Source organism: Ornithorhynchus anatinus, chromosome 1 (assembly GCF_004115215.2).
Source record: "Ornithorhynchus anatinus isolate Pmale09 chromosome 1, mOrnAna1.pri.v4, whole genome shotgun sequence".
Lineage (NCBI taxonomy): Eukaryota > Metazoa > Chordata > Mammalia > Monotremata > Ornithorhynchidae > Ornithorhynchus > Ornithorhynchus anatinus.
This window is the reverse complement of record NC_041728.1, coordinates 135548095-135567072: the sequence shown is the minus strand read 5'-3', so window position 1 is coordinate 135567072 and position 18978 is coordinate 135548095.

Sequence of the window (18978 nt, the reverse complement as noted above, 5' to 3'; positions counted from 1 at the left end):
TATCATTCCAGCTGGTCCCCTTCTCATTGTGAGCTCAATAATTCCAGGGACAAAGCTTTCATCCCTCTAGTCGCGATTCTGAAGGTGACTGGCCCCTCTTGCCTCTCCATCGATGGACCGTGTCTTATGCTGTCGAGTTGTGGCCGACCTGTAGCGTCTCCATGGAAACATCTCTCCCAGAACGCCCCACCTCCACTTGCAATCATTCTGGTAGTGGCTCCATAGGGTTTTCTTAGTAAAAATGCAGAAGCGGTTGACCATTGCCTTCTTTCACACAGTAAACCCGAGTCTCCGCCCTTGACTCTCTCCCGTGCCGCGGCCGCCCAGCACAGGTGAGTTTTGACTTGTAGAAGATGGCCTGCCACTCGCTAGCCACTGGCCAAGCTAGGAACGGAGGGGGAAGGCCACTGCTTGACTCTCCCTCCCGTAGTCGAGAATGGTAGAGGACTGGAAACTCTCCAGGTGAGACCCTGAGAGGGGTCGATGGACCCTATTTAACGTCAAATAGCGAGATGGATAGAGCCCGGGCCTGGGAGTCAGAAAGACCTGGGTTCTAATCCCAGTTCTGCCACTCGTCTGCTGTGTGACCTTGGTCAAGTCACTTTACTTCTCCGTGCCTCATCTGTAAAATGGGGATGAAATCTGTGAGCCCCATATTCATTCATTCATTCAGTAGTATTTATTGAGCGCTTACTATGTGCAGAGCACTGTACTAAGCGCTTGGAATGTACAAATCGGTAACAGAGACAGTCCCTGCCCTTTGACGGGCTCACGGTCTAATCGGGGGAGACGGACAGATGAGAACAATAGCAATAAATAGAATCGAGGGGATGACCATCTCATTAAAACAATAGCAGATAAATAGAATCAAGGTGATGTCCATCTCATTAACACAATAAATAGGGTAATGAAAATATATACAGTTGAGCGGACGAGTACGGTGCCGAGGGGAGGGGAAGGGAGAGGGGGAGGAGCAGAGGGAAAGGGGGGAAAGGAGAGTTTAGCTGCCGAGAGGTGAAGCGGGAGTAGAGGGAGCAGAGGAAAAAGGGGAGCTCAGTCTGGGACATGGACTGTTTCTATTCTATCTCGTGTTTAACCCAGTGCTCAGTACAGTGTCTGGCACATAGTAAGCACTCAGCAAATGCCATTAAAAAAAATTAGCAGCAGCACCCTGATATACAGTCAGTTCAGCAACAGTGACCTCACATTCCCAACAGTACAGTTCTGTTGGATGATGGTATTGGTTAAGCGCTTACTATGTGCCAAGCACTGTTCTCAATACTGGGGTAGATACAAGATAGGTTGTTCCATGTGGGGCTCACAGTCTTAATCCCCATTTTATAGATGAGGTAACTGAGGCACAGAGAAGTTAAATGGCTTGCCTGGTCACACAGCAGTCAAGCGGCAGAGGCAGGATTAGAACCCAGGTCCTCTGACTCTCAAGCTCGTGCTCTTGCCACTAAGCCACGCTGCTTCTCTAGCCACGCTGCTTCTGGGCCATCTTTGTATAGGGACCGGCACATAACGAGCGCTTAAAAAATACCACATTTTCTACATTGTGAGCCCGTTGTTGGGTAGAGATTGTCTCTATCTGTTGCTGAATTGTAAGTGCTCAGTAGATATGATCGAATGAATGAATTTATTATTTTACTAAGACTAGACGACCGCGGGTTACCGGAGGAACTGCTGAGTGGTAAGCGGAGAAGGAGCATCTACAAATGGAGAGGGAAAGATGAAGTAATTAAAGAAAGAATGAGGCCCAGATAAGACAAGTTAGCAACGGACGTTTGGAAACCATCACAGCGGACAGCACGGACTGGTGGGCAGCAACAATCGGAAGAGGGTTTGTGTTAGAGCCAGATTTGAAAAGATAGACAGACGCTATTGGAGATAAAAAATATCACTGGCGCAGCCTGGGAGTCAGAGGATCTGGGTTCTAATCCTGACTCCGCCAGTTGCCTGCCAAGTTGTCTCTTCACTTCTCTTTGACTCATTTTCTTCATCTTTAGAATGGGTTTCACTACCTGTTCTCCCTCCCCCTGAGCCTTGGGTAATACGGGGGCTGTGTCTTACCTAATTATCTGGCCTCTGCCCCACTGCTTAGGACACAGTAGTAATAATAATAATAATGTTGGTATTTGTTAAGCGCTTACTATGTGCAGAGCACTGTTCTAAGCACTGAGGTAGATACAGGGTAATCAGGTTGTCCCACGTGAGGCTCACAGTCTTAATCCCCATTTTACAGATGAGGTCACTGAGGCACAGAGAAGTGAAGTGACTTGCCCACAGTCACACAGCTGACTTGTGGTATTCATTAAGCACTTAGTATGTGCTAGGCACTGTTCTAAGCAGTGGGGTATATACAAGCTAAATGGGTTGGACACAGTCCATTTCCCACGTAGGGCTCCCAGTCTTAATCCCCATTTTACAGATGAGGGAACTGAGGCACTGAGGAACTGAGGAACTGAGAATTGAAGTGACTGGCTCAAGGTCACACAGCAGATAAGCGGCAGAGCCGGGAATAGAATCCAAGACCTTCTGACTCTCAGGCCCGTGCTCTATCCACTAGGTCATGCTGCTTCTCATAGCAAGAAGCTCAGTAAGGACATAGTAAGTGCTTAACAAATACTATCATTATTATGGTATTTGTTAAGTGCTTACTATGTGCCAAGCACTGTTCTAAGCGCTGGGGTAGATACAAGGTTGTCCCACGTGGGGTTTACAGTCTTAATCCCCATTTTACAGATGAAATAACTGAGGCACAGAGAAGTTAAGTGACTTGCCAAAGTCACATAGCTGATAAGTGGCAAAGTCAGGATTAAATCCCACGACCTCTGACTCCCAAACCCGTGCTCTTTCCACTGAGCCATCTGCTTCTATTATTATCATTCTATTATTATTTATTATTGTTGTCATATTTTCTGGACATGCATACAGTGTGGAAGAGAATGCGATCATCATCATCTATCGGTCTTACCCAGAAATAGCCTCATCGAGGGACAGGCTCTCACGGCCAGCAGCCTTATCCTTTACCACGAAGGACGGTGAAAGAGGAGTTTTCTCAGTGCCACATACTGACCGAAGGGCTTCGGAGGGTGCAAGAAATGTAAAGGACGGTACCTCCTTGAGGGCAAGGGACCTGTTTACCAACTCTGTTGCAAGCTACACTGCGGGGCGCTTAGTGCTCTGAACACAGTAAGCACTCAGTAAATACCACTGAGGAACTGATTGATAAAGAACACAGTCTTCTCTGTGTATGTGTTGATGACTTGGCTCAGTGAATAAATAAATCACAGCCTGCACACGGTTGACTAAAACGGGAGTAACTTCGGCTTTTTAAGTGATATTTAATAATAATAATGATGGCATTTGTTAAGTGCCTACTATGTGCACAGCACTCTTCTAAGTGCTGGGGGGGATACAGGTTATCAGCTTATCCCACGTGGGGCTCACAGTCTTAATCCCCATTTTATAAATGAGGTAACAGAGGCCCAGAGAAGTTAAGTGACTTGCCCAAAGTCACACAGCTGACAAGTGGCGGAGCTGGGATTAGAACCCACGACCTCTGACTCCCAAGCCTGGGCTCTTTCCACTGAGCCACGCTGGTATTTCTTAAGCACATACGATTTGTCAGGCACTGGGGTTGAGACAAAATAATCAGGTCGAACACAGTCCTTGTCCCACTTGGGGCTCACAGTCTCAATCCCCATTTTACAGATGAGGTAACAGAGGCACGGAGAAGTGAAGTGACTTGGCCAAGGTCACACAGCAGACAAGGGGCGGAGTCGGATTTTAAATTCAGTCCTCTGATTTCCGGTCCTTGTTCTTTCCACTAGGCCATGCCGTGCGTTGAATGAGTGAGAGAGTAGGTGGAAGGGAAGACTACCAAGAAACAGTGAAGAGCGAAGATAAAAAATCAGAACACCCAAAGCTGATCATTAGACGTCAACTGTAAAAGCAAAGAGAAAAACATGATTTAAATATATCGTGGCCAAGATAACAGATAACACTAAATCTCAATCTTACGTTAAAAATGTAAAATACGTACCAGATATTTAACAGGCAACACACTGGGGTCGGCAACACGAACTGGACTGTAAGCTCTTTAAGTGTCTGCTAATAATGTTGTATCGTACTCTCTCCAGCATTTAGAGCAGTGCTTTGCACAGAGTAAGCACTCAATAAACACCATGGATTGATTGATTGGAATTGTCGATGTCAGGGGGAAAGAGGAGAAACTTTTGCCCCCATAGCGTTCTATATTTTAAGTTTGTTATGGTCAGAGAACATATCCATTAATTCTGCGGTATTTTACTCTCCCAAGTGCTTACAGTACTCTGCACATAGTAAGTGCTTAATAAATACCATTGATCGATCGACTGGGTAGTCGTAGGTTGTCCTACCCAGTGTTGGAGTTGAATTGGGGCAGAAACTGGAGTTTCCCCCATTGGTTTCCCAGCCTCCAGCTGGATCCAGCTTGCTGGTCCAGCCCCAGAAATTTTTAGGGGCTCCTCTCCCCACTCTTGGCCTCTGGGGCCAGGCCGGGCCTGGGCAGGTCATAATAATAATAATAATATTGGTATTTGTTAAGCGCTTACTATGTGCCGAGCACTGTTCTAAGCGCTGGGGTAGATACAGGGTAATCAGGTTGTCCCACATGAGGCTCACAGTTAATCCCCATTTTACAGATGGGGTCACTGAGGCCCAGAGAAGTTAAGTGACCTGCCCACAGCCACACAGCTGACAAGTGACAGAGCTGGGATTCGAACTCATGACCTCTGACTCCCAAGCCCGTGCTCTTTCCACTGAGCCTCACTGCGTGGTCCTGGTGCTTGGCTGTCTTTGTGGATAGAGCACAGGACCTTGGTTCTATTCCTGGCTCTGTCACATGTCTGCTGCGTGACCTTGGCCAAGTCACTCCACTTCTCTGCGCCTCATTTCCCTCATCTGTAAAATGGGGAGTAAGATTGCGATTAACTTCTATCTACCCCAGTGCTTAGAACAGAATAAGTTCCATTATCTTTTTTTTATTTGAAACAGACACTATTCTTTTCTTAGAGGTGTCAGATTGCACTTCTTCTAGGAGGGCCAACTGTTTCAGGAAACTAATCTTTTTTTTTTTTTACTTTTAACCCAATCAGCTCCACTCTCAAAAGGCAATGCCGTTAAGGATGAGCTTTTGGAAGGGAGAGATCGTGTTTACCAACTCGTATTGTATTCATTCATTCAAAAGTATTTATTGAACGCTTACTATGTGCAGAGCACTGTACTAAGCGCTTGGAATGGACAAATCGGCAACAGATAGAGACAGTCCCTGCCCTTTGACGGGCTTACAGTCTAGTCGGGGGAGACGGGCAGACAAGAACAATGGCAATAAATAGAGTCAAGGGGAAGAGCATCTCATAAAAACAATGGCAACTAAATAGAATCAGGGTGATGAAGATATATATAGTCGAGCGGACAAGTACGGTGCTGAGGGGGTGGGACGGGAGAGGGGGAGGAGAGGGAAAGGGGGGAGAAGAGGGTTTAGCTGCGGAGAGGTGAAGGGGTGGGTAGAGGGAGCAGAGGGAAAAGGGGAGCTCAGTCTGGGAAGGCCTCTTGGAGGAGGTGAGCTTTAAGTAGGGTTTTGAAGAGGGGAAGAGAATGAGTTTGGTGGAGGCGAGGAGGGAGGGCGTTCCGGGACCGCGGGAGGACGTGGCCCGGGGGTCGACGGCGGGATAGGCGAGAACGGGGGACGGTGAGGAGGTGGGCGGCAGAGGAGCGGAGCGTGCGGGGTGGGCAGAGGAAAGAGAGAAAGGAGGAGAGGTAGGAAGGGGCAAGGTAATGTAGAGCCTCGAAGCCTAGAGTGAGGAGTTTTTGTTTCGAGTGGAGGTCGATAGGCAACCACTGGAGGTGTTTAAGAAGGAGAGTGACAGGCCCAGATCATTTCTGCAGGAAGATGAGCCGGGCAGCGGAGTGAAGAATAGACCGGAGCGGGGCGAGAGAGGAGGAAGGGAGATCAGAGAGAAGGCCGACACGGTAGTCTAGCCGGGATATAACGAGAGTCTGTAGCAGTAAGGTAGCCCTTTGGGTGGAGAGGAAAGGGCGGATCTTGGCGATACTGTAAAGGTGAGACCGGCAGGTCTCGGTGATGGATAGGATGTGTGGGGTGAACGAGAGAGACGAGTCAAGGACGACACCGAGATCGCGGGCCCGAGAGACGGGAAGGACGGTCGTGCCATCCACGGTGATAGGGAAGTCTGGGAGAGGACCGGGCTCGGGAGGGAAGATGAGGAGCTCAGTCTCTCTCATGTTGAGTTTTAGGTGGCGGGCCGACATCCAGGTGGAGACGTCCCGGAGGCGGGAGGAGATGCGAGCCTGAAGCGAGGGGGAGAGGACGGGGGTGGAGATGTAGATCTGCGTGTCATCTGCGTAGAGATGGTAGTCAAAGCCGTGAGAGCGGATGAGTTCGCCGAGGGAGTGAGTGTAGATGGAGAACAGAAGAGGGCCGAGAACTGACCCTTGAGGAACCCCTACAGTTAGTGGATGGGAGGGGGAGGAGGCGCCTGCGAAGGAGACTGAGAATGACCGGCCAGAGAGATAAGAGTATTGTACTCTCCCAAGCACTTAGTACAGCGCTCTGCACAGTGAGCATTCAATCAACACCGTCGATGGATGCTTGGGAACTTCATTTCTTGAAATGAATTTGGGTAGGTTTAGACTATGCGCTTTATGTTCTGCAAAAGACAGTTATGCATCTACTGAGGCTTTAATCTGTCCACGGAGAGTACATTAGAGTTGATGGATATAATTCCTGCCCTCGAGGAGTTCATTTGCCTTATGAAGAGGGCGGGGGCGTGTGAGTCAGAGGACCTGGATTCTAATCCTGGCTTTGCTACACAAAGCGCTACCACGTCAATGCGATCACTCATCATATCCTGACTGGATTACTGCATCAGCCTCCTTTCTGATGTCCCAACCTCCTGTCTCTCCCCACTTCCGACTATACTTCACTGCCCAGATTGACTTTCTACAGAAACGCTCTGGGCATGTCACCCTCTTCCTCAAAAATCTCCTGTGGTCAACCTACGTATCGAGCCTCACTATTGGCTTCAAAACTCTCCATCGCCTTGCCCCCTCTTACCTCACCTCCCTTCTCTCCTTCTCCAGCCCAGCCCGCACGCTCCGCTCCTCTGGTACCGCTAACCTTCTCACTGGGCCTCGTTCTCGCCTGTCCCGTCGTCGATCCCCGGCCCACGTCTTACCTCTGGTCCGGAATGTCCTCCCTCCTCAAATCCGCCAAACTAGCGCACTTCCCCCTTCAAAGCCCTACTGAAAGCTCACCTCCTCTAGGAGGCCTTCCCAGACTAAGCCCCCCTTTTCCTCTGCTTCCCTCCCTTCCCCATCGCCCTGACTCACTCCCTTTGCTCTCCCCACCCAACAGCACTTGTACACATTTATAATTATAATTCTATTTATTTTTATTAATAGTGTATATATGTCTTTAATTCTATTGATTTATAACGGTGCTACAGATGCCTGTCTACTTGCTTTGTTGTCTGTCTCCCCCCTTCTAGACTGTGGGCCCATTGTGGGTAGGGATGGTCTCTATTTGCCGTTGCATTGTATTTCCCAAGGGCTTAGCACAGTGCTCTGCACACAGTAAGCGCTCAGTAGATACGATTGAATGAATGAGTGAATGACCTCCTCAGAGTATGAGTCCAAGGAGGGCTAGAGACTGCCCGGTGTGATTTTCTTATGTCTGCTTCAGAGCTTAATCTAGCGCTTGACACATAGTAAGTGCTTAAGAAATACCATTATTATTGTTGCTGTTATTATTATTAATAATAATTGTGGTATTTGTTAAGCGCTTACTTTGTACAAAGCACTGTTCTAAGCTCTGGGGCATACAAGGTGATCAGGTTGTCCCACGTGGGGCTCACAGTTTTAATCCCTATTTTACAGATGAGGGAACTGAGGCACAGAGAAGTTAAGTGACTTGTCCAAGGTCACACAGCTGACTAGCGGCGGAGCTGGGATTAGAACCTGTGACTTCTGACTCTCAAGCCCGCACTCTTTCCACTGAGCCACTCTGATTCTCACTGAGCCACACTGCTTCTCTATTATTATTCTGGCTCAGTGGAAAGAGCCCGGGCTTGGGAGTCAGAGGTCATGGGTTCGAAACCCGGCTCTGCCACCTGTCAGCTGTGGGACTGTGGGCAAGTCACTTCACTTCGCTGGGCCTCAGTGACCTCATCCGGAAAATGGGGATAAAGACTGTGAGCCTCACGAGGGACAACCTGATGACCCTGTATCTATCCCAGTGCTTCGAACAGAGCTCTGCACATAGTAAGCGCTTAACAAATACCAACATTATTATTATTGCTTATTACATTATTACAAGCAGTGTGGACTGGTGGAAAGAGCCTGGGCCTGGGAGTCAGAGGAACTGACTCCTTACCATTGACTTTGAAGTACTCGATCACCTTGCCTTCTCCTACCCCTCCCCACTACTCTCCTACTCTAACCCAGCCTGCACACTTCACTCCTCTATTGCCGACCTTCTCTCTGTAAATCGTCTATTCTGCCACGGAATAATAATAATAATGTTGGTATTTGTTAAGCGCTTACTATGTGCCGAGCACTGTTCTAAGCGCTGGGGTAGACATAGGGGAATCAGGTTGTCCCACGTGGGGCTCACAATCTTAATCCCCATTTTACAGATGAGGGAACTGAGTCACAGAGAAGTTAAGTGACTTGCCCACGGAACTCTTCCCCACATCCTGCCTCTGGCCTGGAACGCTTTCCCTCTTTACTTTAAGCACTTAACAACTTAGTAAGCGCTTAACAAATACCAACATTATTATTATTTACTTCCTCCAGACCATCACTCTCCCCAGCTTCAAAGCTTAATTGAAGGCACATCTCCTCCAAGAGGCCTCCCGGGCTTGGGAGTCAGAGGTCATGGGTTCTAATCCCAGCTCCGCCTCTTGTCAGCTGTGTGACTTTAGGCGAGTCACTTCACTTCTCTGTGCCTCAGTTACCTCATCTGGAAAACGGGGATTGAGAATGGGCCCCACGTGGGACAATCTGATTACCTTGTATCTATTCCAGTGCTTAGAACAGTGTTAGGCACATAGTAAGTGATTAACAAATATTCATTCATTCTTTCATTCATTCAATAGTATTTACTGAGCGCTTACTATGTGCAGAGCACTGTCCTAAGCGCTTGGAATGTACAAATCGGTGACAGATAGAGACAGTCCCTGCCCTTTGACGGGTTTACAGTCTAATTGGGGGAGACGGACAGACGAGAACAATGGCAATAAATAGAATCGAGGAGATGAACATCTCATTAAAACAATAGCAGATAAATAGAATCAAGGCGATGTACATCTTATTAACAAAATAAATAGGGTAATGAAAATATATAGAGTTGAGCGGACGAGTACAGTGCTGAGGGGATGGGACGGGAGAGGGGGAGGAGCAGAGGGAAATGGGGGGAAAAGAGGGTTTAGCTGCGGAGAGGTGAAGGGGGGGCGGGAGAGGGAGTAGAGGGAAAATTATTATTCTCCCACTCCCTTCTGCACCACCTTGACTTGCCCCCTTTGTTTATCTCCCTTCCCAGCCCCAAAGCACTTATGTGCATATCTGCAATTTTATTCATTTATATTAATGTCTGTCTTCCCTTCTAGACTACAAGCTCACTGTGCACAAGAAATGTGTCTGCTATATGCTTAATTTGTACTCGCCTCAGTGCTCAGTACAGTGCTCTGCACACAGTAAGGGCTCAATACGATTAACTGACTGACTGACTTGGGTTCTAATCCCAGCACCTCCACTTGTCTGCTGTGACTTGGGCGAGTCACTTCACATCTCTGTGCCTCAGTTACCTCATCTGTAAAATGGGGACTCAATACTTGTTCTTCCTCCTACTTTGATTGTGAGCCCCATGTGGGACCTGATGATCTTGTATCTTAGTACAGTGCTTGGCACATAGTAAGCGCTTAACAAATACCACCATTATGGAGAAGCAGCATGGCAGAGTGGCTAGAGCATGGAACTGGGAGGCAGAAGTTCAGGAGTTAATAATAATGTTGGTATTTGTTAAGCACTTACTATGTGCCGAGCACTGTTCTAAGCACTGGGGTAGACATAGGGGAATCAGGTTGTCCCACGTGGGCTCACAGTCTTAATCCCCATTTTACAGATGAGGGAACTGAGGCACAGAGAAGTTAAGTGACTTGCCCACAGTCACACAGCCAAGTGGCAGAGCTGGGATTCGAACTCATGAGCCCTGACTCCAAAGCCCGTGCTCTTTCCACTGAGCCATGCTGCCCCGGCTCCACCACTAGTCTTCTGTGTGACCTTGGGTAAGTCACTTCACTTTTCTGGGCCTCATTTACCCCATCTGGAAAATGGGGATTGAGACTGTGATCCCTATGTGGGGATTAAGACTGTGAGCCCCACGTGGGACAACCTGATTCCCCTGTGTCTACCCCAGCGCTTAGAACAGTGCTCTGCACATAGTAAGCGCTTAACAAATACCAACATTAATACAAGGACCGTGTTCAACATAATTTGCTTGTACCTAGCCCAATGCTCAGTATAGGGCCTGGCACATAGTAAGCACTTAACAAATATCATAATTACTATTAATAATGTTGGTATTTGTTAAGTGCTTACTATGTGCAGAGCACTGTTCTAAGCGCTGGGGTGGATACAGGGTAATCAGGTTGTTCCACGTGAGGCTCACAGTCTTAGTCCCCATTTTACAGATGAGGGAACTGAGGCACAGAGAAGTTAAGTGACAATAATAATAATAATAATAATAATGATAATAATAATAATGTTGGTATTTGTTAAGCGCTTACAAATTTGTTAAGATCTTATTATGTGCAGAGCACTGTTCTAAGTGCTGGGGAAGATACAGGGCAATCAGGTCGTCCCACGTGAGGCTCACATTTTTAATCCCCATTTTACAGCTGAGGTAACTGAGGCCCAGAGAAGTGAAGTGCCTTGCCCACAGTCACACAGCTGACAAGTGGCAGAGCTGGAATTCGAACCCTTGACTTCTGACTTCCAAGCCCGGGCTCTTTCCACTGAGCCACGCTCACACAGCTGACAAGTGGCAGAGCCGGGATTCAAACCCATGACCATTAGATTAGAGATGCAGCATCGCATAGTGGATAGAGCAAGGGCCTGGCAGGTCATGGGTTCTAATCCCAGCTTCGCCACTTGTCTGCTGTGTGACCTTGGACAAGTCACTTCACTTTTCTGTGCCTCGGCTACCTCATCTGTAAAATGGGGATTAAGCCTGTGAGCCTCACATGAGACAACCTCATTACCTTGTATCTACCCCAGCACTTAGAACAGTGCTTGGCACATAGTAAGGGCTTAACAAATATACTACTACTACTACTACTACTAATTATATTATTATTACATAGATTCAATGTGCTTTTTAGCATTGCAAGTAATCTTGATTCTTTATATTCCTCTGAAACAGAAAAATCAAATGTTCTGCCTTTCCATTTTGTATTACTATAAAAGCTAATGGTATAACATCTACAGATGATCTTTTTGAGTTAATTTGATTTGTAATGTGTAATGTGGTTACCCCGTATTCACTGTTGCAACGTACAGGTGGACACTTGACATTTGGAGGTTCCAGCAGAATTGTAGAATCTCGAACAATATCTACTTGCTCCCTTTTGGACTCCAGGGCTGGGTCAGGGGACTATATTTTTTTTTGGGGGGGTATTTGTTAAGTGCTTACTATGGTATTTTCATCTGGAAAATGGGGATTAAGACTGTGAGCCCCATGTGGGACAAGGACTTTGTCCAACCTGATTATCATGTATATACCCTAGGATAATGCTTGACACATAGTAGGAGCTTAATAAATACCATAATTATTTATTATTATTATTAACCTGCAGGGACAAGCCCAGAGAGCAGACCACACAGGATGTTTTAGACCAAATTGTTACAGTAGATAAAAACAAACCAGCAATCTTAAATGGCTTCTCCCGGAAGTTTTGAGGGAACCTATAGGGAAGTAATAATAATGGTGGTATTTGTTAAGTGCTTACTATGTGCAGAGCACTTTTCTAAGCACTGGGGTAGAGGCAAGGTAATCAGGTTGTCCACATGGGGCTCACAGTTCTTAATCCCCAGTTTACAGATGAGGTAACTGAGGCACAGGGAAGTAAAGTGACTCGCCCAAAGTGATCTTTGAGAGAGTAGGGAGGTGACAGGTCAGTCAGGGAATGGTTTTAGTAAGGTTTTGAAGTTTGGGAGAATAGTGGTCTATCAGTTCTGAAGGGGGAAGGATTTCCAGACCAGAGGGGGAAAATAATCAAGTAGTTGATGACAGAAAATAGAGGCAGGGAAGTCTGCGAGGAGGCTGGATTAGAACCCATGCCCTCTGATTCCCAAACCCAGGTCTTGCCACTAGGCCATGTTGCTCCCTGCTGAACAGCTATTGTGAGCAACAGCTACTCTTCTAGGAGATTGCAGAAAGCCACTTTAACCCCCAACTATAAAATGGACACATTCCCTGCCCACAGTGAGTACGATCTAAAATAATCCTATAGGACACAGTCCCTCTCCCACTGGGGGTTCACAGTCTTAACCCCATTTTAAAGATGAGGTAATGAGGCACAGAGAAGGTAAATGAGGTTACAGTCTAAAATAATCCGGTGGGACACAGTCCCTGGTCCCCTGGGTTCACAGTCTTAATCCCCATTTTAAAGATGAGGTAACTGAGGCACAGAGAAAGCAAATGATTTGCCCAAGGTCACACAACAGATAGATGAAGGAGGTGGAAATGGAACCCAGGTCTTCTGACTCTCAGGCCCCTGGCCTTTCCACTAATCACACTGCTTCTGCTTTTTAACCAACTGTCCATGAATTTAGGAAATGGTTGGCAAACCGGCTTCCAGGTCTTTAAATTTCGCTTGATTTTTCAAATTAACACTGCTCAGTGTCAGTTATCCCCGAACCAGGACCAGCCCCGGGGCCTAGTGAAATCATTCATTCATTCAATCGTATTTATTAAGTCCTTACTATGTGCAGACCACTGTACTAAGCGCTTGGGAAAATAAAACAATAAACAGTGACAAGCCCTGCCCACAATGAACTCACAATCTGGGGAGGGGAGACGGACATCAATATAGATAAATAAAATGATAGATATGCATAAGGGCTGTGGGGCTGGGAGGGGAGGAAGAACAAAAGGAGCAAGTTAGGGCGACGCAAAAGGGAGTGGGAGATGAGGAAAAGTAGGGGTTAGTCTGGGAAGGCCTCTTGGAGGAGATGGGCCTTCGGTAAGGCTTTGAAGGTGGGAGAGTGAATCGGATGTCGCTCTGGGCTGCTGGGCCACTGGCTGAGGGAATCTGTGTACACCCCCCCACACACTTTAATTAAATTATTGTTCTATTGTACTCTCCCAAGGGCTTAGTACGGTGCTGTGCGTACAGGGAGCACTCACTAAATATGATTCACACACACGCACACACACTCCGCCCCCAGAGAAAGAATTTACTTTCAGAACCCTCTCTGCCTGCAGGTGGGAGTTGTGGTTTTTATAAATGATTCTTAGAAAAATAAACGTTCCCCAGAAGAGCTGTTTGTTGAACTCAGGAAGTATTTTAATAGGCGTCTCCACTAGTTGGGACTTGGAAATTCTGGCTTCCGTTCAGTCTGCTTGCTGGAACCAAAACATCGACTTTTAGCAAAATCAAGTAGAAATGAGCCCTAGGCACTAGTAACCCTGGGCGGCAGAAACCATCATCCCAAACGCACGAGGCCTTACGCTCCCTGGACTGTCTCCTCTGCAGCATTTCCAATGTGCAGGGCCAGGTGATGCCCTCCCTTTCCCTCTGCCCCACCTCCCTCCCCCATCGCCCCTACTTCCTCCCTCTGCTCTACCTCCTTCCCCTCCCCACAGCACTTGTGTATATTTGTTTATATAATTTATTACTCTATTTTATTAATGATGTGTCTAAATCTATGATTCCATTGATCTATTTTGATGGTATTGATGCCTGTCTCCTTGTTTTGTTGTCTGTCTTCCCTCTTTAGACTGAGAGCCCGTTGTTGGGCAGGGATTGTCTCTATCTGTTACCGAATTGTACATTCCAAGCGCTTAGTACAGTGCTCTGCACACAGTAAGCGCTCATTAAATACGATGGAATGAATGAATGAATCTGGTGCAAAAGGGTGTCGAGAATAATACAACAATAATAATAATAACTATGGTACTAGTTAAGTACTTACTGTGTGCCAAGCATTGTTCTAAGTACTAGGGTTGATACAAGTTAATCAGGATGGACCCAGTTCTTGTCCCACGTGGGGCTCACAATCTTAATCCCCATTTTACAGGTGAGGTAACTGAGGCCCAGAGAAGTGAAATTCATTCAACAGTATTTATTGAGTGCTTACTACGTGCAGAGCACTGTACTAAGTGCTAGGAATGTTGCCCAAGGTCACACAGCAGACATGTGGCAGAGCCAGAATTAGTACCCAGACCCTTATCATCATTATTATTATAAGCGTTTAACAAATACTATAATTATCACTATTGCCATTATTATTAATAATAATCATTGTAATAATTAATAATAATAATAATAATGGTATTTGTTAAGCACTTACTATTTGCCAGACACTGTACTAAGCACTAGGGTTGGCGGAACAAATCGGGTTGGACACAGTCCCTGTCCCACATGGGGCTCGTGTGGCTCAGTGGAAAGAGCCTGGGCTTGGGAGTCAGAGATTCATTCATTCATTCATTCATTCAATAGTATTTATTGAGCGCTTACTATGTGCAGAGCACTGTACTAAGCGCTTGGAATTTACAAATCGGCAACAGATACAGCCCCTGCCCTTTGACAGGCTTACAGTCTAATCGGCAGAGATCATGGGTTCTAATCCTGGCTCTGCTACTTGTCAGTTTTGTGACTTTGGGCAAGTCCCCTCACTTCTCTGAGCCTCAGTTCCCTCATCTGTAAAATGGGGATTAAGACTGGGAGCCCCACGGGGGACAACCGGATCACTTTGTATCCCTCCCAGCACTTAGAACAGCACTTTGCACATAGTAACCGCTTAACAAATGCCATCGTTATTATTAACCCCCATTTTCCAGATGAGGTAACTGAGGCCCAAAGAAGTGAAGTGACTTCCCCAAGGTCACACAGCAGACAAGTGGCAGAGCCAGAATTAGAACCCAGGTCCTTCTGACTTCCAGGTCTGTGCTGCTTCTCACTGTGCTAAGGCTTGGGAGGGTAGAATAGAAGAATAAAGAGAGACAACATTGGTGGCCCAGCTGTCATATGGACCATTTTCCTTTTCAGCCCCCCGCCTCCCGGCCCTGGGCCCCGGAACGCTCGATTCCTCTGCTCGGAATCAGCAGAAATCCAGAGAATCCAGAGAAAGCTTGAGGGAGCGGGAGGGCGAGGGGGACCTGAAACACAGTCGGTGTGGTGGTGACTGAGCTGCTGTGGGCTTCTGCCTAGGGTACCGTGAGACATCATTATGTTCATTTGCTCAAACCTATTTATTGAGCACTTACTGTACGCAGAACAGCAAATCCTCTAAATCCTGGGAGGTTACAGAATTAAGGGTGAGTTGAAAAGGGAGACAGAAAGGGAGGAAAGAATCTACCCCAGTGCTTTGAACAGTGTTTGACACATAGTAAGTGCTTCATAAATACCATCATTATTATTACAGTGCTCTGCAGACAGTAGGTACTCAATAATAATAATAATAATGGCATGTTAAGCACTTACTATGTGCAAAGCACTGTTCTAAGTGCTGGGGGGGGTTACAAGGTGATCATGTTGTCCCATGTGGGGCTCACAGTCCTAATCCCCATTTTGCAGATGAGGTAACTGAGGCCCAGAGAAGTGAAGTGACTTGCCCACAGTCACCCAGCTGACAAGTGGCTGATCTGGGATTCGAACCCATGACCTCTGACTCCCAAGCCCGGGCTCTTTCCACTGAGCCACGTTGCTCCTCCATAAAATGCAAATGACTGACTGACAGACTGGAGAGGGGACAGACCTGGTGAAAATCGGTCTTTCTGCTATAAAACCAGAAAAATGACCACCTAAATCATCGGGACACACAGAGTGGGTGAGGGAGTGGAACTAGGGAATGTAGACATGATGGGAAATTACCCGTGGCTCAGTGGAAAGAGCCCGGGCTTGGGAGTCAGAGGTCATGGGTTCGAATCCTGCCTCTGCCACTCGTCAGCAGTGTGACTGTGGGCAAGTCACTTAACTTCTCCGTGCCTCAGTTACCTCATCTGTAAAATGGGAATTAAGACCGTGAGCCTCACGTGGGACAACCTGATTACCCTGTCTCTATCCCAGCGCTTAGAGCAGTGCTCTGCACATAGTAAGCGCTTAACAAATACCAACATTATTATTACCCACTGTGGTCTCACTCCCTAAAGCAGCGTTGCCTAAACGAAATTGGGCCAAATGGGAATGAAGACAGCAGGTAGATAATCTGAGAACCTGTACAGCATTTTATTCTCCCGCCCACCTATTTCTCGATTTTTTTTTTTTTTACAAAATGGCCACCAGTGTTGCCCACGCCTAGTCCAAAGGAGGCTAATTTCCAGCTCCATAATGACATCTTGTGGTTGATTAGCAAGACATTACAGTGGGACTGCCAGAGTTAGGCCTCTAAATCCAAAGAGGTTCCAGAATTAGGGATGAGTTGAGAGGGGAGATAGGAAGGGAGGAAAGAGGATCGTGAGAGAGGAGAAGCCGCTCCTTGAAAAGTAGGTTTTCCAAAAGGCCTAGGTCTGAAGAACGAGGGGGAGCAATCAAAGATTGCTGGCTTAGTGGGAAAGAGCCCGGGCTTGGGAGTCAGAGGTCATGGGTTCGAATCCCGGCTCTTCCACTTGTCAGCTGTGTGACTGTGGGCAAGTCACTTCACCTCTCTGGGCCTCAGTTACCTCAGCTGTAAAATGGGGATTAAGACTGTGAGCCCCACGTGGGTCAACCTAATGACCCTGTATCTACCCCAGCGCTTAGTGCTCTGCACATAGTAAGCGCTTAACAAATACCAACATTATTAGATTAGTACGATGCCTGGCACATAGTAAGCGCTTAACAAATACCATTATTATTTTGTATATGTTCAATGAGGGTATTTAAGGAAAAAGGGATTGGAGCCTGTAGACCACAGCGGCATTTTGAAACAGGCCATATTTACTCTATTTAAAAAAAGGAGTTTTGAAAGATTAGTATTTCACTCAAATTTTCAAATAAAGTTCTACTTCCCCAAAGTGCTTGGCACCTAAGCACGTAACAAATACCATTACAAACAATTACTGAAACGTCAACGACGAGCCTAGGAGTTGGAGTCTTCAAGTAATGGCAGAGACAAGAAATCATCCAAATTTCTCTCTTGGACAAGCCTCTGGACAAGCAGAGAGTAAGCCCTGGAAGACTCCTTAGCTCGAGCTCTCTGTACGCAGTGTTCATAGTTTATTCTCCTCTTCTGCATTCGGCCATAATAATTTTGATATTTCTGAGAAAAAGATTAAGGAAGCCAGACATGAGGAAGAGAGCCTCCCCTATTTCCTGTTAATAATAGCTGTGGTATTTGTTAGGCGTTTCCTATGTGCCTGGCACTGTACTAGATACAAGAGAGTCAGGTTGGACCCAATCCCTGTCCCATATGGGAGAACACGGATTTAATCTCCATTTTGCAGATGAGGAAAGTGAGGTATAGAGAAGTGATTTACCCAAGGGCACATGGCAGACAAATGGCAGAGTTGGGATTAGAACCCAGGTCCTCTGACTCCCAGGCCTGGCTCTTTCCACTAGACCATACTGCTTCTTCTTCCCTTTCCAGTAATTACTGGTTGGAAAGATCTCTTTCCCCGAAACTGCTCAACAATTTGTGGTTCTTAGTAAATTAGGTGAGAGTCTCTGATTTAGAGGACAGAAACAAGCGGGAGACTTCCAAAAAGTACAATATTGTTCAGTGGAATGGAGGAGTTCCTTTTCGTCGTGGGTTTTGCTAAGGAAAAACAGCAACAAATGTCCATAAAGGTCACAGAATAAAATCAGGCATCTCATGTCTCTTTTCTTAAACAGCAGTACATTACGCATTTGCAGGAAATTGTTTAATTTGCTAGGCCAAAGACACCAAAAGACACCTAATAATATACATTTCCACTCAGTACCTAGAACTTTGTGAGTAGAGCCCGGGCCCGGGAGTCAGAAGGACCTGAGTTCTAATTTCAGCTCCACCACTTGTCTGCTCTGTGACCTTGGACAAGCCACTTCACCTCTCTGTGCCTCAGTTACCTTATCTGTAGGGGATTAAGACTGTGAGTCTTATAATAATAATAATAATAATGTTGGTATTTGTTAAGCGCTTACTATGTGCCGAGCACTGTTCTAAGCGCTGGGGTAGACATAGGGGAATCAGCTTGTCCCACGTGGTTATGCAGGACAGGGACTGGGTCCAAGCAATTAGCTTGTATCTACCCCAGCGCTTAGTACACTAAATACCACTATTATTATTACCACGTTCCCTCTCTATACTGAAAGCTCCTTGAGGGCAGGAAAGGTGTCGACCAACTCTGTTGCATTTTACTCTCCTTGGGCCTTCAAAGCCTTATTGAAGGCCCATCTCCTCCAAGAGGCCTTCTCTGACTTTCCCCTTCTCCCTCTCCCTTCTGCGTCGCCCTGGCTTGTTCCTTTAATTCATTCCCCCGTCCCAGCCCCACGGCACTTATGTACATAGGTGTCATTTATTTATATTCATTCATTCATTAAATCATATTTATTGAGCGCTTACTGTGTGCAGAGCACAGTACTAAGCACTTGGAAAGTACAAGAAGCAGAAGTACAAGAAGCAGAGAAGCAGCGTGGCTTAGTGGAAAGACCACGGGTTTGGGAGTCAGAGGTTGTGGGTTCTAATCCCGGCTCTGCCACTTGTCAGCTGTGTGACTTTGGGCAAGTCACT